The following is a 19939-nucleotide window of genomic DNA, read 5'->3' on the forward strand; positions in this document are numbered from 1 at the left end:
AATGTTGCATTCCAACACATTGAAAAAAATCGGCAGACAGAGTAGATGAGACACCAACTTAAGATCCTAATCTTGCTAATAATAAAGAATCCAACAGCCAGAGGATCTGTTAATAGTCGGTCACCAGCTTATCATGATATTCTTTCTATTCAGGTCAGAAATTAGAGCCAAAATTTAATCCTCCCACCTCCTTAATTCAAGGAAAATAAGAAAAAAAACAAAAAAAAAACTAAATAACTCTCATATTCAGGTTCACAATGAAACCATAGCACCCAAACAGACAACCTTAAGAGCAGAATTTCAGAACAATTTAGGCAACTTAGACAACTGGCTCATCATGCTTACAAGCTTCCATCAATGCAATTATTGAACTGCACTAAGAATAGACCATCCTTCAGATAGCGACAGCATATGAGAAAAAGGGAGGGAAAGGGAGATAGGTGGCATTAAAACGTGCAAGACAGAAGTTGACACAACTAGAATACCATAGCACTTGTTCAATACAGATTAAGAGAGCAACGGTATAGCAAGGGAATGTTTCAGAGCTCCATTAAGAACTAGCCAAATTATTGTAACTGACTAGCCTTGACAACAGCGCATGCGCAGACGGACAGACCTTGACAATTAAATGTGCCCCTCAAGATTCTGATTGTTGCCTCCACAGAACTTGAAGTTTACTTCAAAGAGTAGCAAAACTCTTCCATCTCACATGTTAGTTGAAGCACTCATTACATTTACTGTAGGTTATACGATAGAACTATATTGTATATTAGTTTGTAACCTAATAGAATTCTAACTCTAAAAAAGGATAACTTCTAAGTAGTTTGATTCTACTAGGAAACTTATCTCTAACTTTGTGTATAAATTAATATCTATTTTTTTCTAATAAAACATTCTGGAGTTTTACCTTATCCTCAAAATCTGTTGTGTACCGTATTCAACATGGTATCAGTTGGGTAAAATCTGTTGTGTACCGTATTTTTTTTTTATAGGAATAGGAGGCCTCATTAAAAACCTCCCTCTTAGTTGGCTCTTGTGAAAGAGGCAACTAGCGGAAGGAGGAAAAGAGTACCTCATTTTATTAATAACCCATAATTACATAAGATACAACTTACATAATAAACTTCCCTAGATAAAATACATAACACTACAACAACAGAACACAACACCACAACCAATCCCCTCTTTTGCTAACTTGTCTGCTTCCCAATTACAACTCCTTGGAATCCAATTAATAATAAAACCCCTAGCTGATACATAGGCCCCAATTTCCTCAACCAAAGAGCTACAAAACATTGGGGCAGAAATAGGTATCAAGATCCAATCCACTGCTTTCCTGCAATCACTCTCGAGGATAAGTCTTCCCTTCGTTTCCCACTCCGATGAAAGAAATACATCAATTCCCTGCTTAATAGCTTTTAACTCAGCTAACATAGGAGGGCCTGGTCCCACAGCCATAGAGAAAGAGGCTAAAATAGAGCAATTGGAATCTTTCAAAACTCCTCCAATTCCTCCCTGCAGCCCATCCCCTCTCATCGCCCCATCAACATTGAATTTAAAGAAATCATGAGGGGGCGGAGACCAACAAATAACCTTCTTCTTCTTAGATATCTTAGTATGGATTCTGTCCGCAAGCGATGGATCCCCTATTAATAAGTCAGCCTGAATGTTAACAAGAGGAAATTTAGCTAAGAACCATTTAGCCAGCCTAAATCTGGTTATAAAGAACAGAGATGAGCTATCAAAATTCCAGTTTTCAAATACCACCGAATTCCTCGCTTTCCATAGTGACCATAAAACTACTCCAGGAATAAACTTCCAGATGGTAGAATACTCCCAAATATAGGACCAAGAACAAAGTAGGGAAACCGGATCTTGGGGCAAAACTGTAGAAATATCCCAAAAATTAATGAATCTATTCCACAACTCCATTGCAACCGAACAAGATACAAAAAGATGTTGAATTGACTCCTCAAAGTTATGACATAATGGACACTGGACATTTTCCAGATTAACTCCTCTCTTCTTAAGTTCCACTCTAACAGTCACTTTCCTATGAGAAATCTGCCATAGGAAAGTTTCCACTCTAGGAGGTACCAAACCAGACCAAACCCACTTCTTCCACTGAAAGGTATCTCCATTTCTGCTTGAAAGAGCAATTCTGCATGACTTAAACGAGAACAAACCATCACCATTCCCCGACCACCCAAGGAAATCATCTACTGATTCAGTCAGGCGAATATTATCAATCAAAAGCATTAATGACATCCACTGATCCAATTCCCAGTCACATAAGTTTCTCCTTAACTGAATATTCCAAATCCAACCATTATTTTCAAAGCACCCAAAATCTGCCACTTTTCCTTTTTTATTGTTCGATAGAGCGAATATCCTAGGGAACTGACTCTTTAAGGAAGAGCCATTGACCCAATCATCATTCCAAAATTCAATTGATATACCATTCCCCACGTGAATCTTCGAATTGGACCTCAAGCACTCCCCTATCCGATCCTCTTTCTCATAATTATTCAAAATACCTCTCCAAATCCAAGAGTCTACAGGAGAAACGGCATTGCATATTGGCAAGGATAAATTACTGACATTAAGCTTACAACACAGTAATTTTTTCCACTGAGCCTCCTTCTCGTTTGCATACTTTCAAACCCATTTCCCTAGCAATACTCTATTCACCAATCTCATGTCCAAGATTCCCAAGCCACCCTCGTCATAAGGTTGACACACCTTATTCCAATTTATCCAATGGATCCGTTTCTTGGCTTGTCCTTCACCCCAAAGAAAACTAGCCATTATAGAGTTTAGTTTCTGATTAACCTTCAACGGTAATTTAAAGATAGAAAGGTAGAAAATAGGTAAAGAAGACAGCACCGATTTCACCAACACCACCCTCCTAGCCATCGATAAAGAGGAAACTTTCCAACCTTCTAGCCTGCTATACACTTTCTGCAGATCTGGCTCCCACAATACTTCTGAATTTCTAATTGCACCTATTGGTAAACCAAGATAAGTCATAGGAAAATAACCCATCCCACAACCTGCTTCAGATGCCCAATCTTTGACAATGTCCTCTTCCAAATTAACTCCAAACAGTTTACTCTTAGACAAATTGAGGTGAAGCCCTGAAATTAGACTAAACACCCTCAAAACTCTCCTTAAATTGAGAATTTGAGTTGAAGAATCTCTGCAGAATAAAATAAGATCGTCTGCAAACTGTAAATGAGTCAAATTAAATGTATTATCCTCCTTACCGATACTAAACCCTTCAAAAAGACCTAGATTCGCAGCCTTACACAACATTAAATTCAAGAGTTCCCCAACTATGTTAAACAACAAAGGGGACAAACTACAACCTTGTTTCAACCCCTTGCCCATCTGAAATTCTGCTGTTGGAGAACCATTAACGAGAACTGAAATTGAAGCAGAAGAAATACAGTACCGAATCCAAGAAATCCATTTCTCCCCAAACCCCATGATCTTCAATAATCTCAAAAGAATTGGCCATTCGACTGAGTCATAGGCTCTACGAAAATCAATCTTGAAGACGACTCCTTTCCTTTCTTTTTTCCTCCAAAAGTCTATGGATTCATTGGCCATAAAAGCACAATCAAGCAGCTGCTTCCAGGAATAAATGCAAACTGAGAGGGGCTAATAAGATCTTTAATAACTGAAACCAGCCTTTTCGATAAGATTCTGGAAATAATTTTGTATAAGGTACCAACTAAGCTAATTGGTCTATAATCTTCAATACCTTCTGGATTAAGTCTCTTAGGAATCAATGTAATAAAAGCATGATTGACCCCATGCTCCCAACTCCTCCCTCTATGAAAATCATTCACAAACTTCATAAGATGATCCTTCAAGAAAGGCCAGAATTTCTTAAAGAAGCCCATCGTGAAACCATCTGGACCCGGGGCTTTGGAACTGTCCGAATGAAAAACTGCTTCCCACACTTCTTGTTCTGAAAATATGACCTCCAGACTATTCTTCTGCTCCTCTGTTAATTTCATGAAATTGAAATTGATTTCTTCCACCTCTAATGTATCTTTAGAATTGTAATTCTTCTTAAAATAATCATAAACATAGGCCTTCAACTTATTTGGGTCTGAACACTCTTCATCAGCAACTTTCAATGACGAAATAGAATTTATTCTGTTTCTATTCAATGTTGTTAAGTGAAAAAACCTCGTGTTCCTATCCCCATCCTTGCTCCATTTCAATCTTGATCTCTGTAGCCAAATACTCTCTTCTCTTCTGTGCAGCTTCCACAATTCGTGTCTAGCCATTCTCAGCATGTCTCTTTCTTGCATTGAAATTCCACTGTTTTGTAGCTTCAGTTCCCAACCATTAATCTTACCTTCTAATTCTGAAATCCCTTCAGATATCCCACTTAAATTCCTATTAGGCCACTTCTTGATCTGCTGATTTGTTCCTCGAAGTAAAGAAAACAGCCCCATTCTACCATTACCCATCATATGGTTAGACAAAGACTTTTCAACCAATCCAGCAAACCCGTCTTCCTCTAACATGTAATTATAAAATCTAAAAGGCTTTGGTCCCTAATTTTTGCATTCTTCTGCTAACACTACCGGATTATGATCCGAGAGGGACTTGGGTAGCATTTTCTGTATCACTTTTGGAAATTTGTTAAGGAAAGAGCTGCTAATTATAAATCTGTCAAGCCTTACCCAAGTGGGATAATCTCTATTGTTGCACCAAGTAAATCTTCCACCAACTAACTGAAGATCCATAAGATTAGTGTGTTGTACAAAGGATCTAAACAAATCCATGCATTGCCAGTTTTGAGATACTCCACATTTCTCCTCGGTATCTAAATATGCTTTAAAATCTCCCCCAATACAAACTGGTTGATTTAGACCTTGAACAAAGCATAACAATTCCCTGAAAAACTCCTCTTTATCCGCCTCTACTGATGGACCATATACATTTATGATAACACACTCAAAGTTAAGCAACTTGAACTTCCCTGACAACGCCATTAATCTGTTCTGGATATGTTCTGCTGTGACCTCAAAAATGTTTTCATCCCACATAAATAACTGTCCACCAGCCGAGCCCTCGGCAAGATTGAAGCTACCACCTTTCAAAATATTACCCCCTAACTTCCTCCATAGACCTGAATGGCAAACGTTCAGCTTCGTCTCCTGTAGTAAAAGAATAACCGGCTTCTCTCTATTAACAAGTCTGGCCAATGCTCTGGTTTTTTCTCTTCTTCCTAGACCCCTAACGTTCCATGTTAATATTTTAATCTGACATTAGAAATAATTGTCATGTACACCAACACAAACCAAAAACAATCATGCTCCCCGTGAAGACCCCTTCATCTCCATCTTAAATATCTCTTCCTCTAATAGATGTTGACCCCCTTTAAAAGTAATTCCCAACAAATCGCAGATCTCTCTAGTAGCAGCAGCTTCGTTCCTAGCTTTAACAAAAGGTTGAGATGACTCCCTATCTTGATCCACCGAATCCCTGACCATCCTTCTAACAACCCTTCTATAGACTCTGTTATAAAAACTGATAGCCACTTCACTATCTGAGCACACTCTCCCTGAGCGATGAGGAGTTATTCTCAATGTCCTCTGATTCATCTTCTTTTTGACAGGGAGTATCCTCTGATTTTTAAGACTTTTAGATCGAGAACTACACTTCACATGATTGATAACTGGAACTGGGTGATCCTCCTTTGCTAAAAATTGACCCACCCTCATCAGTTTTGAAGAACTTCCCACGTGGTTCTCATTATTTCTGGTCCTTATACTTGGAATTGATACACTTCCCTCATTTTGACTGCATTGCTTATCCTCCATAACCTTCTTCATCTTCCTTGGTCCATCCGCTTGATCATCTGACCTTATATCCCTTTCTGCATTCTTATGGGTCTGAAAGCTGCATACATGATCTCCATCCAGACTCCTCTGGCCAGCAGACTGAACTATCTCCACGTTAACACCATGTTCACTTGGAACCACCATCTCCCCCTGCATATTCTCCTTAATCACCCCAGCTTCACCCTCATCAGCAGCATTCAAGGAATTTTCATAACAGGGGTTGGGCTATAGAATAAACCTTTTCCCAACCCATTTAATATTGTAAGCGGCCCATTAGGAATCAGTTTTTTAATTGGAGAACCAACTACCTCATTTTCCTCTGACTGACCAAAGTCAACCTGATCGTTTGAACCCCTCAATCCCAGGCCCGCATGACTTCCCATCTGGTTAGTCCTATTTTCCAAGAAATCTGACAGCCCACAATTTGAATTTTCTGCTGTTGACTTTCCCGATGGGACTTGTCCCCCACAAACTCCATTCACTCCACTGTTCTGCTCATTATTCAGCCAAGATATGACTTTGAATGTACCATCGTCTGAGAACTCATCCCTATCTGCTTCCAAAGAAGGACATCTCCCAACCCCCTCCCTAGACAAGACATAACCACTGTTACATTTTTTTGAAATTTTCTCCACCATCTTCCTCCCCGCTTCTTCTGGTTTTTTCAGAACAGAACCCATCGAAATCTTAACTTTGAAGGATCTGCCATAAGAACCAATCGTAACCATCTCAGGTACATCATAAGGACTTTCCACCCTTAGCAAAACTTTCGCCACCGACAGGTCCGATCTGGTCACTGATTCCTCCTTAAAACAAATAAAATCACCCCACTTCCCAGAAAGTTTCTTCACGAATGACTCATTCCAACATAACAAAGGCAATCCATACAACTCTATTTGACAAGGAGCCATCGGAACTCCATCCTTGTTCAATACTGGTGCCAACCAGTCTAAGCACAAGAGCAACTCTTTCTTCTTATTCATCCATACGCGAGAGAACTCCTCAACTGAATTGAATGTAATGATGCACGCATTCTATACGTACCCCCATCTCGCAATCTGAACTTCCACCCCTTCCATCTCCAAAGCTTCCTTTAACGAAACGAGATCAAAAGAAGGTTTCATTATCCCTATTAATGATCTCTTCACCCATTCTGAGTTGTCTGATGGAATATGCCTCCCAAATATTCCTCACAGTAGGAGCATTCTTCTTAACACCCTCCAAGTTACTTTCAGAAATTACTACATCCTTATATGATCTGCCGTCTCTCATACCTCTACCAGACTCAAATTTCCTTCCAGTATTTGAAATATCCCTTCCCCCTGACTTGATCTCCACCATTCTCTTCCCCTTATCCTCTTCCCTCCTCTTATCCTTCTGATACATAGCAACCCCAACAGAAGTTCTCCTCCCATCAAACCACTTCCCATTCACAAACTGGATTGCTTTCTTCCTACTTTCCTCCTCAGCAAATTGGACAAAAGCAAAGGTCGAGGACTTATAATTAAATTTATCTAAAAATCTTGGAATGAAAATTCTTAGAATCTGACCACAAGGACTAAAAAAATCCCTTAACACACGTTTAGAGACCCTTTTGCTAAGATTATCAATGAACACAGTCCATTCCTCCACAGAAGAAATGGATTTTTTTGAATTTTCTCTAATTCTCTCTTCCTATCGCGCTCATTCTCTCTCTGTTTTGTACCGTATTCAACATGGTATCAGTTGGGTGATCGGTCCCCCACAACCCTAACTGTCGATTATGACTTCCGCCTCTTCTACATCGGATGTCACCTCAGAAACCTTACCTCCATCGTCTATCTTGAACTTCTCCGATGTCTCTTCTGCTTCCATCACATGTCACCGTTTGGCGCAAACAGCACTATCTGCTGGAGACCACATCGATTCCTACTGCGACGAATCCAGAGTATGCGACCTGGTTCAGTGAGAATACCATGATCATTTCATGGCTCATTAATTCTATGCTTCCTGCCGTTGGGGAGAACTTCATGCTGTGTGAAACAGCAGTTGAAATTTGGAGTGTTGTCAAGACAACGTACTCGAATCTGGACAACAAGGCTGCCCTCTTTGGAATTGAATGTCAAATTGTATATCTCAGACAGGATAACCTGACCATTACTAAGTATTTTACCTCACTGTCGCGATTATGGCAGCAAATTGATCTCTTTGAATCCCATGAATGGAAGTGTGTAGACGATGCTCGTCTATTCAAAACGATTGTTGAACAACGACGAATATTCCAATTTCTATCTAGCTTACATTAGGATTTAGATGCTGTTCATGGTCGTTTGTTGGGACTCCGACCTTTTCCTACAATCCGAGAGGTTTTCTCGAAAGTTCGTCGTGAAGAGAGTCGTCGCTCAACTATGCTTCCTGTTTTTTTTTTTACAGAAGTAGGTCTCATTAAAACCCCCTTCATACTTAACCCTTTCCTAGAGGAAAGGATCAACTAGCGGAAGGAGGAAAAGAGTACCTCATTTTATTGATAAAACTTAAGTACAAAAAAATCTTTTACAATACAACATAAAAGACTATCCTCAAGAAAAACAGAAAGCATCCTAAAAAATCCATACAGTTGACCAACCCCATCCTTAGCTAACTTATCAGCCTCCCAATTACATCCTCTAGGAATTAACCTCACTATCACTGCCCTATTCAATACAAAAGACTCAATCTCCTTTATGAGATTACTGAAATAAATAGGAGCAGAAGTAGGCGACTGAATCCAATCCACAACTGATTTACAATCACTTTCCAGAATCATTCTACCTTTAATTGACCAAACTGAGAAAAAGAAAGTATAAATTGCTTTCCTAATTGCCTTCAATTCGGCTAATGGAGGAGGGCCAGATCCGACACTTTCAGAAAACGACTCTAGAATGAAACCTTTTGAATCTCTAAGAATACCCCCTATACCACCTGCCAACCCATCTTTTCTAACAGCCCCATCAACATTGAACTTGTAGAAATCCACAGGAGGAGGAAGCCATCTCTGTAAAGCCCCACACTGAGCCTTAGTGCAATTAAGACGGTCTGCTAGAGAGGGATATGCAATTAACATGTCAACCGAGATCGAAGCTTAATGGAACTTGGCTAGAAACCATTTAGCTAAACTAAATCTGACAATGAAGAAGAGGGAAGACCTATCTAACACTTGATCCTCAAAAACAATTGAATTTCTATGCTTCCAAATAGACCAGAGAACCACACCCGGAATAAATTTCCAGATAGAAGATTTTGCCATCAGCTTAGGCCATGAGCTAATAAGAGAAGGGATATCACAAGGCAAAGCAATACATACACTCCAAAACCTGAAAATCTTGTTCCAAATCTCCCAAGCCACTGTGCAGTAAATAAACAAATGTTGGACAGATTCTTCATTCTATTTACATAGCGGACAAAGATCACCAGCTGCTAAGGGCACCCCCTTTTCCTTCAACTATGATCTTACTGCCAATTTTTGGTGTGATACTTGCCAAAGAAAGGATTCAACTCTTGGAGGAACCGGACTTCTTCCAAAAAGGGTTAACCACATGATCTTTAGTTAAAGACAATCTGCATGATTTCACTGAAAACAGCCCATCACCCTTCCCTTTCCAAGAAAGAAAATCATCCACTTTCTCAAACAACTTTATATTGTTCAATTTGATCATTAGGTCCAACCATTGTTCCAATTCCCAGTCACACAAATTTCTTCTTGTTTGAATATTCCAAGTCCATCCATTAGAATCATAGCAACCAAAATCAACTACCTTAACCAATTTATTAGAATATAATGCATAAATTCTAGGAAATTGAGATTTCAAAGTGGAATTGTCAACCCAAACATCATCCCAAAAGGAAATTGACTTACCATTCCCCATTTGAAGCCTAGAGTGAGATCTTAAACAATCTCCAACCGAATAATTCTTTAAGAAGTTGCTGACAATTCCTTTCTATATCCAAGAATATTGAGGAGAATACACCCTGCTAACTGACATCGACAAACTGTCTACATTGTGTTTGCTGCATAACATATTTTTTCACAAGGTGTCTTCCTCATTTGCAAACTTCCAAATCCATTTCCCCAACAAAGCTCGATTAGTTAAATTTATATTCAAAACCCCCAGTCCTTAATACTCAATCGGACGACAAACTGTTTGCCAATTCACCCAATGTATGCAATTTTTCTATGATCCATCACGCCACAAGAAACTAGCCATCAACGAATTTAGCTTCTGACAAACTCTACTGGGCAATTTGAAAGTAGAAAGGAAAAAAATCGAAAGAGAAGACAATACCGACTTCAGAAGAACCAATCTGCCAACTAAGGATAGTGAAGAAGCTTTCCACCCAGTTTGTCATACAAACCAATGAATGATCCGCATTGTTTACCAACTCTCAACCTCTTCCTCGGCCCAAAAAGGACAGACCTTGGTGTGACTATTGTAAAAAGGTTGGCCATGTGCAAGATTCTTGTTGGAAGTTACATGAAAAGCCTTCTGATGGAAAGTATTCGAAACAACGTGATACTCGTGGCTATTGCATTGTGAATACTGGTGTGCAAGGCAGTTCATTAACTAAACAACAAATGAAAGAAATGCAACAGTTTTTTACTCATTTGCACACTTTTTCCAAATCCGTACCTACGACCTCTCCTGAAGGTAGACTATTTTCTGCTACTTTAGCTCACACTTCCAATACTCCTACTTTGATTATGGATTCTAGTGCAAATGACAATACGACAGGTGATCTTTGGCTCTTTCAAACTTTTCATGTCGACTCGTCTATTTCTAATGTTCAGGTTGCAGATGGTTCTCTTTCTAGTGTTGTCGATCATGGGTGTGTTCGAATAAATCAGGACATCTCATTATCTCATGTCCCTAATGTTCCCAATCTCATTTGCAATTTAATATCCATTAGCAAGTTATCTGTCGATTTTATGTTGTACCACAACATTTAACTCTTATTTGTGTGAATTTCAGAATTCGAGCTCGGGGAAGATGATTAGCAGTGCTAGACTTTGTGGGTTCTTTATCTACTTTCGACAACTTCCCCAACACCTACATCCTTCAATGTCATCCAACAATTTCCTTTCCTTGAACCTTCAACCGATGTTATGTCATTACACTTTCGTTTAGGACACCCTAGTTTCTTTTATCTTGCAAAATTGTTTCCACATTTGTTTATCAATAAACACCCTAAATCTTTTTCTTATGATATTTGTCCACTTGCTAAACAAACTAAAAGTGTTTATCTACCATCACTGTATAAACCATCCAAATCATTAATGCTCCTACATAGTGATATTTGGGGTCCATCAAGGGTTGCATTAGTCTATGGGTTTCGTTGGTTTATTTCCTTTTTTATGATGATCATACTTGTACGACCTGGACTTTTCTTATGAAACATAAATTTGAAGTCTGTGACATATTTAAAAGATTCCATAAGATGGTTGAAACTCAATTTCAATCTTCTATCAAAATGTTTCATGCTGACAATGGTAGAGAGTATTTTACCACTATTTTGGATTCTTTTTTCCATGAACAAGGGATTCTTCACCTCGCATCGTGTGTTAATTCCCCTCAACAAAAAGGGATTGTTGAGCAAAAAATCAACATCTCCTTGAGGTTACACGATCTCTTCTCTTTTCCACCAAAGTTCCTCGTTAGTTTTGGGGAGCTACCCTCTTAACTTCCACTTATTTGATTAATCGTCTCCCTAGTAAACCATTGAATTTTAAATGTCCAAGAGATATGTTTCTTCAGTTCTTTCTTGCTTTTACACCGATGACCTCTTTATTACCCCCTTCGAGTTTTTGGATGTATTGTATTTGTTCATAATAATATTCCTTCCATGTCCAAATTAGATCCTCAAGCATTCTGATGTATATTTTTGGGTTATTCGTAGAGTCAAAAGGGATTTCGGTGTTATTGTCCCAATACTAAGAAATATTTTGTAACCATGGATGTTACCTTCTATGAAAAGACACCTTTTTTCCCGTAAAACTGATATTCAGAAGAAGTCATATAATGAATATTAGTCTGCGGATTCACAACAATTTTTGTCTCTTGATTATTGGCAGCCAGCTCCGTTTGTTCAACCACTGATACTGAACCAGTTAATCCATCCAAATCAGTCCTCAAAATCACCCAAACAAAACCAAATCAGTCCTCAAAATCACCCAAACAGAACCGAACAACTGTTTCACAGCTACCAAAACAACCCACTGAAACAAGCTTACTTCCACTACCTCAGACCGAATTATTGACTTACACAAGACGAAAAAGGCTTGTTTCCAAACCAATACCTGAACCAAATCCTAAGTCTCCCTTACAACATAGACATTGTCATGAACCGGAACCGAACAAGAATCCTTTAGAGAATGACAGAGGTATTTAGAATTCTTCCACTGAATTAAATGTTTTAATTGATGATTACGACTTGCCAATTGCTCAAAGGAAAGGAGTAAGAAAATGCACAAAGTATTCGATTGATAGATTTGTTGCATATGGAAAGCTCATGCTGTGTTTTAAGAAATTTGAAGCAAGTGTAGATAGCATTACTGTTCCAAATACAATGGAGGAAACATTGAAAGATTCTATGTGGGAAAAGGCGGTAGAAGAGGTAGTTAAGTACTGGAAAACAACAATACTTGGGTTGTAGTTGATCTTCCAAAAGATAAGAAACTAGTCGGCTGCAAATGGGTGTTCACGGTGAAATACAAAGCCGATGGCAGCATTGAAAGATACAAGGCGAGATTAGTGGCAAAAGGATTTAGTCAATCCTTTGAAGTTGATTATCAAGAAACATTTGCTCCAGTTGCAAAACTTAACACTGTGAGAGTGTTACTGTCATTGGCAATAAATGAAAAATTGGGTACTATATCAGTTAGACATCAAAAATGCCTTTTTAAATGAGAACTTGGAGGAGGAAGTGTATATGCAAATTCCACCTGGTGTAAAGAGTAATACAGAAAAGCATGCAGACTATTGAAGTCTTTTTTTTTATAGGAATAGGAGGCCTCATTAAAAACCTCCCTCTTAGTTGGCTCTTGTGAAAGAGGCAACTATCGGAAGGAGGAAAAGAGTGCCTCATTTTATTAATAAACCATTATTACATAAGATACAACTTACATAATAAACATCGCTAGATAAAATACATAACACTACAACAACAAAACACAACACCTCAACCAATCCCCTCTTTTGCTAGCTTGTCTGCTTCTCAATTACAACTCCTTGGAATCCAATTAATAATAATACCCCTAGCAGATATATAGACCCCTATTTCCTCAACCAAAGAACTAAAAAACGTTAGGGCAGAAAAAGGTATCAAGATCCAATCCACTGCTTTTTTGCAATCTCTCTCAAGGATAAGTCTTCCATTCATTGCCCAATCCGATGAAAGAAATAAATCAATTCCATGCTTAATAGCTCTTAACTCAGCAAACATAGGAGGACCAGGTCCCACAGCCATAGAGAAAGAGGTTAAAATAGAGCAATTGGAATCTTTCAAAACTCCTCCAATTCTGCCCTGCAGCCCATCCCCTCTCACCGCTCCATCAACATTGAATTTAAAGAAATCACGAGGGGGTGGAGACCAACAAATAACCTTCTTAGATAAATTAGTAGGGATACTGTGTGCAAGCGATGGATCCCCTATTAATCAATCAGCCTGAATATTAACTAGAGGGAATTTAGCTAAAAATCATTTAGCAAGCCTAAATCTGGTTATAAAGAACAGAGATGAGCTATCAAAATTCCAATTTTCAAACACCACCGAATTTCTCGCTTTCCATAGTGACCAGAAAACTACTCCAAGGATAAACTTCCAGATGGTAGAGTACTCCCTAATATAAGACCAAGAACAAAGTAGTGAAGCAGGATCTTGGGGCAAAACTGTAGAAATATCCCAAAACTTTATGAATCTATTCCACAGCTCCATTGCAACCGAATATGATATGAAAAGATATTGAATTGATTCCTCAAAATTATGACATAATGGACACTGGACATTTTCCAGATTAATTCCTCTTTTCTTAAGTTCCACTCTAACAGCCACTTTCCTATGAGTAATCTGCCATAGGAAAGTTTCCACTCTAGGAGGTACCAATCCAGATCAAACCCACTTCTTCCACTGAAAAGTATCTCCATTTCTGCTTGAAAGAGCCATTTTGCATGACTTAACCGAGAACAAACCATCACCATTCCCTGACCACCCAAGGAAATCATCCACTGATTCAGACAGGCGAAAATTTTCAATCAAAAGCATTAATGACATTCACTGATCCAATTCCTAGTCACATAAGTTCCTCCTTAACTGAATATTCCAAACCCAACCATTATTTTCAAAGCAACCAAAATCTGCCACTTTTCCTTCTTTATTGTTTGATAGAGCGAATATCCTAGGGAACTGACACTTTAAGGAAGAGCCATTGACCCAAACATCCTTCTAAAATACATTTGACCTACCATTCCCCACTTGAATATTCAAATTGGACCTCAAACACTCCCCTATCTAATCCTTTTTCTCATAACTATTCAAAATACCTCTCCATATCCATGAGTCTATAGGAGAAACGGCTTTGCATATTGATAAGGAAAGATTGCTGACATTATGTTTGCAACACAGTAATTTTTTCCACTGAGTTTCTTTCTCATTTGCATACTTCCAGACCCATTTCCCTAGCAAAACTCTGTTAACCAATCTCAAGTCCAAGATTCCCAAGCCACCCTCGTCATAAGGTTGACACACCATATTCCAATTTATCCAATGGATTCGTTTCTTGCCTTGTCCTTCACCCCAAAGAAATCTAGCCATTATAGAGTTTAGTTTCTGATTTACCTTCAACGGTAATTTGAAGATAGAAAGGTAGAAAATAGGTAAAGAAGACAACACTGATTTCACCAACACCACTCTCCCAACCATCGATAGAGAGGAAGCTTTCCAACCTGCTAGTCTGCTGTGCACTTTCTGCAGAACTGGCTCCCACAATATTTTTGAATTTTTGATTGCACCTATTGGTATACCAAAATAAGTCATAGGAAAAGAACCCACCTCGCAACCCATGGATTCAAAAAACGGCCGTGTAACGGTATAACGACCGTTATATTGCGGTATCGGCGGCTCCCGTTACCGATATCAGCCGAAATCACGGTGAAACGGAATTACACCCATAACGGCCGTAATTTAACGGGTAAAGGTCGATCGCGGCTATAACGGACCGTTTTTCCCGTTAATCCCCGTTAATGGGTCCTCTTTGTCTTCTTCGAGAAGAGCTTCCAACCAGGTGGTTGGCGTTGAACGGAAGCGGGTAAGTTCAGCTTGACTCCCTTCACCACCACTACCACCGCTGGAGCTGATACTTCCGGAAGGCGTTGGCTTCATCTGCTTCTCTGTTAAGTGCGAGGGAGTAAGCTTCGTGAACCTATGAACAGAAACAACTTTCCTCTTTGGTTCCCCTTTTTCTATGTGGATATGCCCTAAACATAATAAAACTCTCATGTTTTTAACTTTTCTTAAACCGTTGAATTAGCACAGGATGTTTTGGAAAAGATCCAACAGTGGGTAATAGTAAAGAGTGTGTAAAATATTTTGTAGTTGCAAATGCTTCTCGTGAAAATCAAGGACCAATTGCAATTCAAAACAGTTCGGACCAACTGTTATGTGGATGCTTCTCGTTTTAATTATTACATAATTTGGGTAAATGTCGTGGGAAAAGGGTTTGATGCCGAACTATTAGATGTGGGAATTTAAGGAGGGTCCGAAGGACAGTGTCGATAGTAGATTTGATCATTATCTTAGCTGTTACATTCATATTTTAAATCTTATTATTTACTCAATATTTTTTTATTTTTTTATTTGTTATGAGTTAATATAATATTCTTAAGAAATTTATAAGTAAATACAAAAATAATTAATGATGGTAATTATGTTTATGTATTAATAAAAATCTATAAGTGTTACAAAATACTTTAAAAATCATTAAAAGTGATTTTCTACAATTATTATTATAATTACTATATTTTATAATAAGTTGTGCGAATTTAAAAATATTCACGTCCGCGACACCCGCAGTGACCGCGACACCCGCAGTGACCGCAATAGCCTCCGTTACGTCCGCGACCGCGATAAACGCAACGCTACCGAAAACGCGACCGCGACTGCAATTTGAATCCCTGCCGCAACCTGCTTCTGATGCCCTATCTTTCACAATGTCCTCTTCCAAATTAACTCTAAACAGCTTACTCTTAGACAAATTAAGGTGAAGCCTTGAAATTAGACTAAACACCCTCAAAACTCTCCTGATATTGAGAATTTGATTTGAAGAATCTCTGCAGAATAAAATTAGATCGTTTGCAAATTGTAAATGAGTCAAATTAAAGGAATTATCCTCCTTACCGATACTAAACCCTTCAAAAAGACCCAGATTCGTAGCCTTACACAGCATTAAATTCAAGAGTTCCCCAACTATGTTAAACAACAAAGGGGACAAACTACAACCTTGCCTCCACCCCTTGCCCACCTGAAATTCTGTTGTTGGAGAACCATTAACGAGAACTAAAATTGAAGCAGAAGAAATACAGTACCGAATCCAAGAAATCCATTTCTCCCCAAAATTCATGATCTTCAATAATCTCAATATAATTGGCCATTCGACTGAGTCATAAGCTCTACGAAAATCAATCTTGAAGACAACTCCTTTCCTTCCTTTTTTCCTCCAAAAGTCTATGGATTCATTTGCCATAAAAGCACAATCAAGCAGCTGCCTACCAGGGATAAAGGCAAACTGCGAGAGGCTAATAATATCTTTAATAACTGAAACCATCCTTTTCGATAAGATTCTGGAAATAATTTTGTATAAGGTACCAACCAAACTAATTGGTCTATAATCTTCAATACCTTCTGGATTAAGTTTCTTGGGAATCAATGTAATAAAAGCATGATTGACCCCATGCTCTCAACTCCTCCCTCTATGAAAATCATTCACAAACTTCATAAGATGATCCTTCAAGGCCAGAATTTCTTAAAAAAGCCCATCGTGAAACCGTCTGGACCCGGAGCTTTGGCACTGTCAGAGTGAAAAACTGCTTCCCACACTTCTTGTTCTGAAAATTGAACCTCCAGACCATTCTTCTGCTCCTCTGTTAATTTTAGGAAATTGAAATTGATTTCTTCCACCTCTAACGTAGCTATAGAATTGTAATTCTCCTTAAAATAGTCATATACAAAGGCTTTCAACTGATCCGGGTCTGAACATTCTTCATCAGCAACTTTCAATGTCGAAATAGAATTTATTCTGTTCCTATTCATTGTTGTTAAGTGAGAAAACCTCGTGTTCCTATCCCATCCTTGCTCCACTTCAATCTTGATCTCTGTAGCCAAATACTCTCTCCTCTTCTGTGCATCTTCCACAATTCGTTTCTAGACATTATCAGCATATCCCGTTCTTGCATTGAAATTCCACCGTTTTTTAACTTCAGTTCCAAACCATTTATCTTACCTTCTAATTTTGAAATCCCTTCAGATATCCCACTCAAATTCCTATTGGGCCACTTCTTGATCTGTTGTTTTGTTCCTCGAAGTAAATAAAACAATCCCCTTCTACCATTGTCCATCATAGGGTTAGACAAAGACTTTTCAACCAATCCAGCAAACCCATCTTCCTCTAACAGGTAATTGAAAAATCTAAAAGGCTTCGGTCCCTAATTGTTGCATTCTTCTGCTAACACTACCGGATTATGATCCGAAAGGGATTTGCGAAGCATTTTCTGTACCACTTTTGGAAATTTGTTAAGGAAAGAACTGCTAATTATAAACCTGTCAAGCCTTACCCAAGTGGGAGAATCTCTATTGTTGCACCAAGTAAATCTTCCTCCAACTAACAGAAGATCCATAAGATTAGTATGTTGTACAAAGGATCTAAACAAATCCATGCAATGCCAATTTTGAGATACTCCACATTTCTCCTCAGTATCTAAATACGCATTAAAATCTCTCCCTATGCAAACTGGCAGATTTAAACCTTGAACAAAGCACAACAATTCCCTGAAAAACTCCTCTTTATCCGCCTCTACTGATGTACCATATACATTAATGATAACACACTCAAAGTTAAGCAACTTGAGCTTCCCTGACAATGCCATGAATCTGTTCTGGATATGTTTTGTTGTGACCTCAAAAATATTCTCATCCCACATAAATAACTGTCCACCAGCCGAGCCCTCGGCAGGATTAAAGCTACCACCTTTCAAAAAATTACCCCCTAACTTCCTCCATAGACCAGAATGGAAAACATTCAGCTTTGTCTCATGTAGTAATAGAATAACCGACTTCTCTCTATTAACAAGTCTGGCCACTGCTCTGGTTTTTTCTCTTCTTCCAAGACCCCTAACGTTCCATGTTATTATTTTAATCTGACATTAGAAATAATTGTCATGTACACCAACACAAACCAAAAACAATCATGCTCCCCGTGAAGACCCCTTCATCTCCATCTTAAATATCTCTTCCTCTAATAGATGTTGACCCCCTTTAAAAGTAATTCCCAACAAATCGCAGATCTCTCTAATAGCAGCAGCTTCGTTCCTAGCTTTAACAAAAGGTTGAGATGACTCCCTATCTTGATCCACCGAATCCCTGACCATCCTTCTAACAACCCTTCTATAGACTCTGTTATAAAAACTGATAGCCACTTCACTATCTGAGCACACACTCCCTGAGCGATGAGGAGCTATCCTCAATATCCTCTTATTCATCTTCTTTTTGGTAGGAAGTATCCTCTGATTCTTAAGGCTTTTAGATCGAGAACTACACTTCACATGATTGTTAACTGGAACTAGGTGATCCTCCTTTGCTATAATTTGACCCACCCTCATTAGTTTTGAAGTACTTCCCTCTTGATTCTCATAATTCCTGATCCTTACACTCTAACTTGATACACTTCCCTCATTATGACTGCACTTCTTATCCTCCATAACTTTCTTCTTCTTTAATCCATCCACTTGATCATCTAACATTATATCCCTTTCTGCATATTTGTGGGTCTGAAAGCTACATACATGATCTCCATCCAGACTCCTCTGGCCAGCAGACTGAACTTTCTCCAATTCTACATCCTGTTCACTTGGAACCACTTCTATCTCCCCCTGCGTATTCTCCTTAATCACCCTAGCCTCTCCCTCGTCAGCAACATTCAAGGAATTTTCAGAAAAGGGATTGGGTTGTAGAATAAACTTTTTCTCAACCCATTTTATATTATAAGCAGGCCCATTAGGAATCAGATTTTTAATTGGTGAAACAACTACCTCATTATCCTCTGACTGACCAAAGTCAACCTGCTCATTTGAAACCCTCAATCCCAGGCCCACATGACTTCCCATCTGGTTAGTCCTATTTTCCAAGAAACTTGACTGCCCACAATTAGAATTATCTGCTGTTGACTTACCCGATGGGACTTGTCCCCCACAAACTCCATTCACACCACTGTTCTGCCCATTACTCAGCCAAGATAAGACTTTGAATGTACCATCGTCTGAGAACTCATCCCCATCTGCTTCCAAAGAAGGACATCTACCAACCCCTTCCCTAGACACGACATAACCACTGTTCCATTTTTTTTGAAAATTTTCTCCACCGTCTTCCTCCCCGCTTCTTCTGGTTTTTTCAAAACAGAACCCATCAAAATCTTAACTTTGAAGGATCTTCCATAAGAGCCAATCGTTACCGTCTCAGGGACATCACAAGGACTTTCTACCCTGAGCAAAACTTACGCCGACGACAGGTCCAATCTGGTCACTGATTCCTCCTTAAAACAAATAAAATCACCCTACTTCCCCGAAAGTTTTTTCATGAATGACTCATTCCAACATAACAATAGCACTCCATACAACTCTATTTGACAAAGTGCCATCGGAACTCCATCCTTGTTCAATATTGGTGCCAACCAGTCTAAGCACAAGAGCAACTCTTTCTTCTTATTCATCCATACATGAGAGAACTCCTCAACTGAATTGAATGTAATGATGCACACATTCCATATGTAACCCCATCTCGCAATCTGAACTTCA

The 19939-nt window shown here is 38.8% G+C and overlaps 1 protein-coding gene across 3 annotated transcripts in view; it reads right to left on the reverse strand.

Moving 5' to 3' along the window:
• The window catches only part of LOC120178932 (THO complex subunit 2-like), a 63195-nt gene that overhangs the window by 21035 nt on the left and 22221 nt on the right, over nt 1–19939 (reverse strand). The window lies entirely within an intron of this gene.

The sequence above is a fragment of the Hibiscus syriacus genome, unplaced genomic scaffold (genome assembly GCF_006381635.1).
Source record: "Hibiscus syriacus cultivar Baekdansim isolate YM2019G1 unplaced genomic scaffold, ASM638163v2 tig00112383_pilon, whole genome shotgun sequence".
Taxonomy (NCBI): Eukaryota; Viridiplantae; Streptophyta; class Magnoliopsida; order Malvales; family Malvaceae; genus Hibiscus; species Hibiscus syriacus.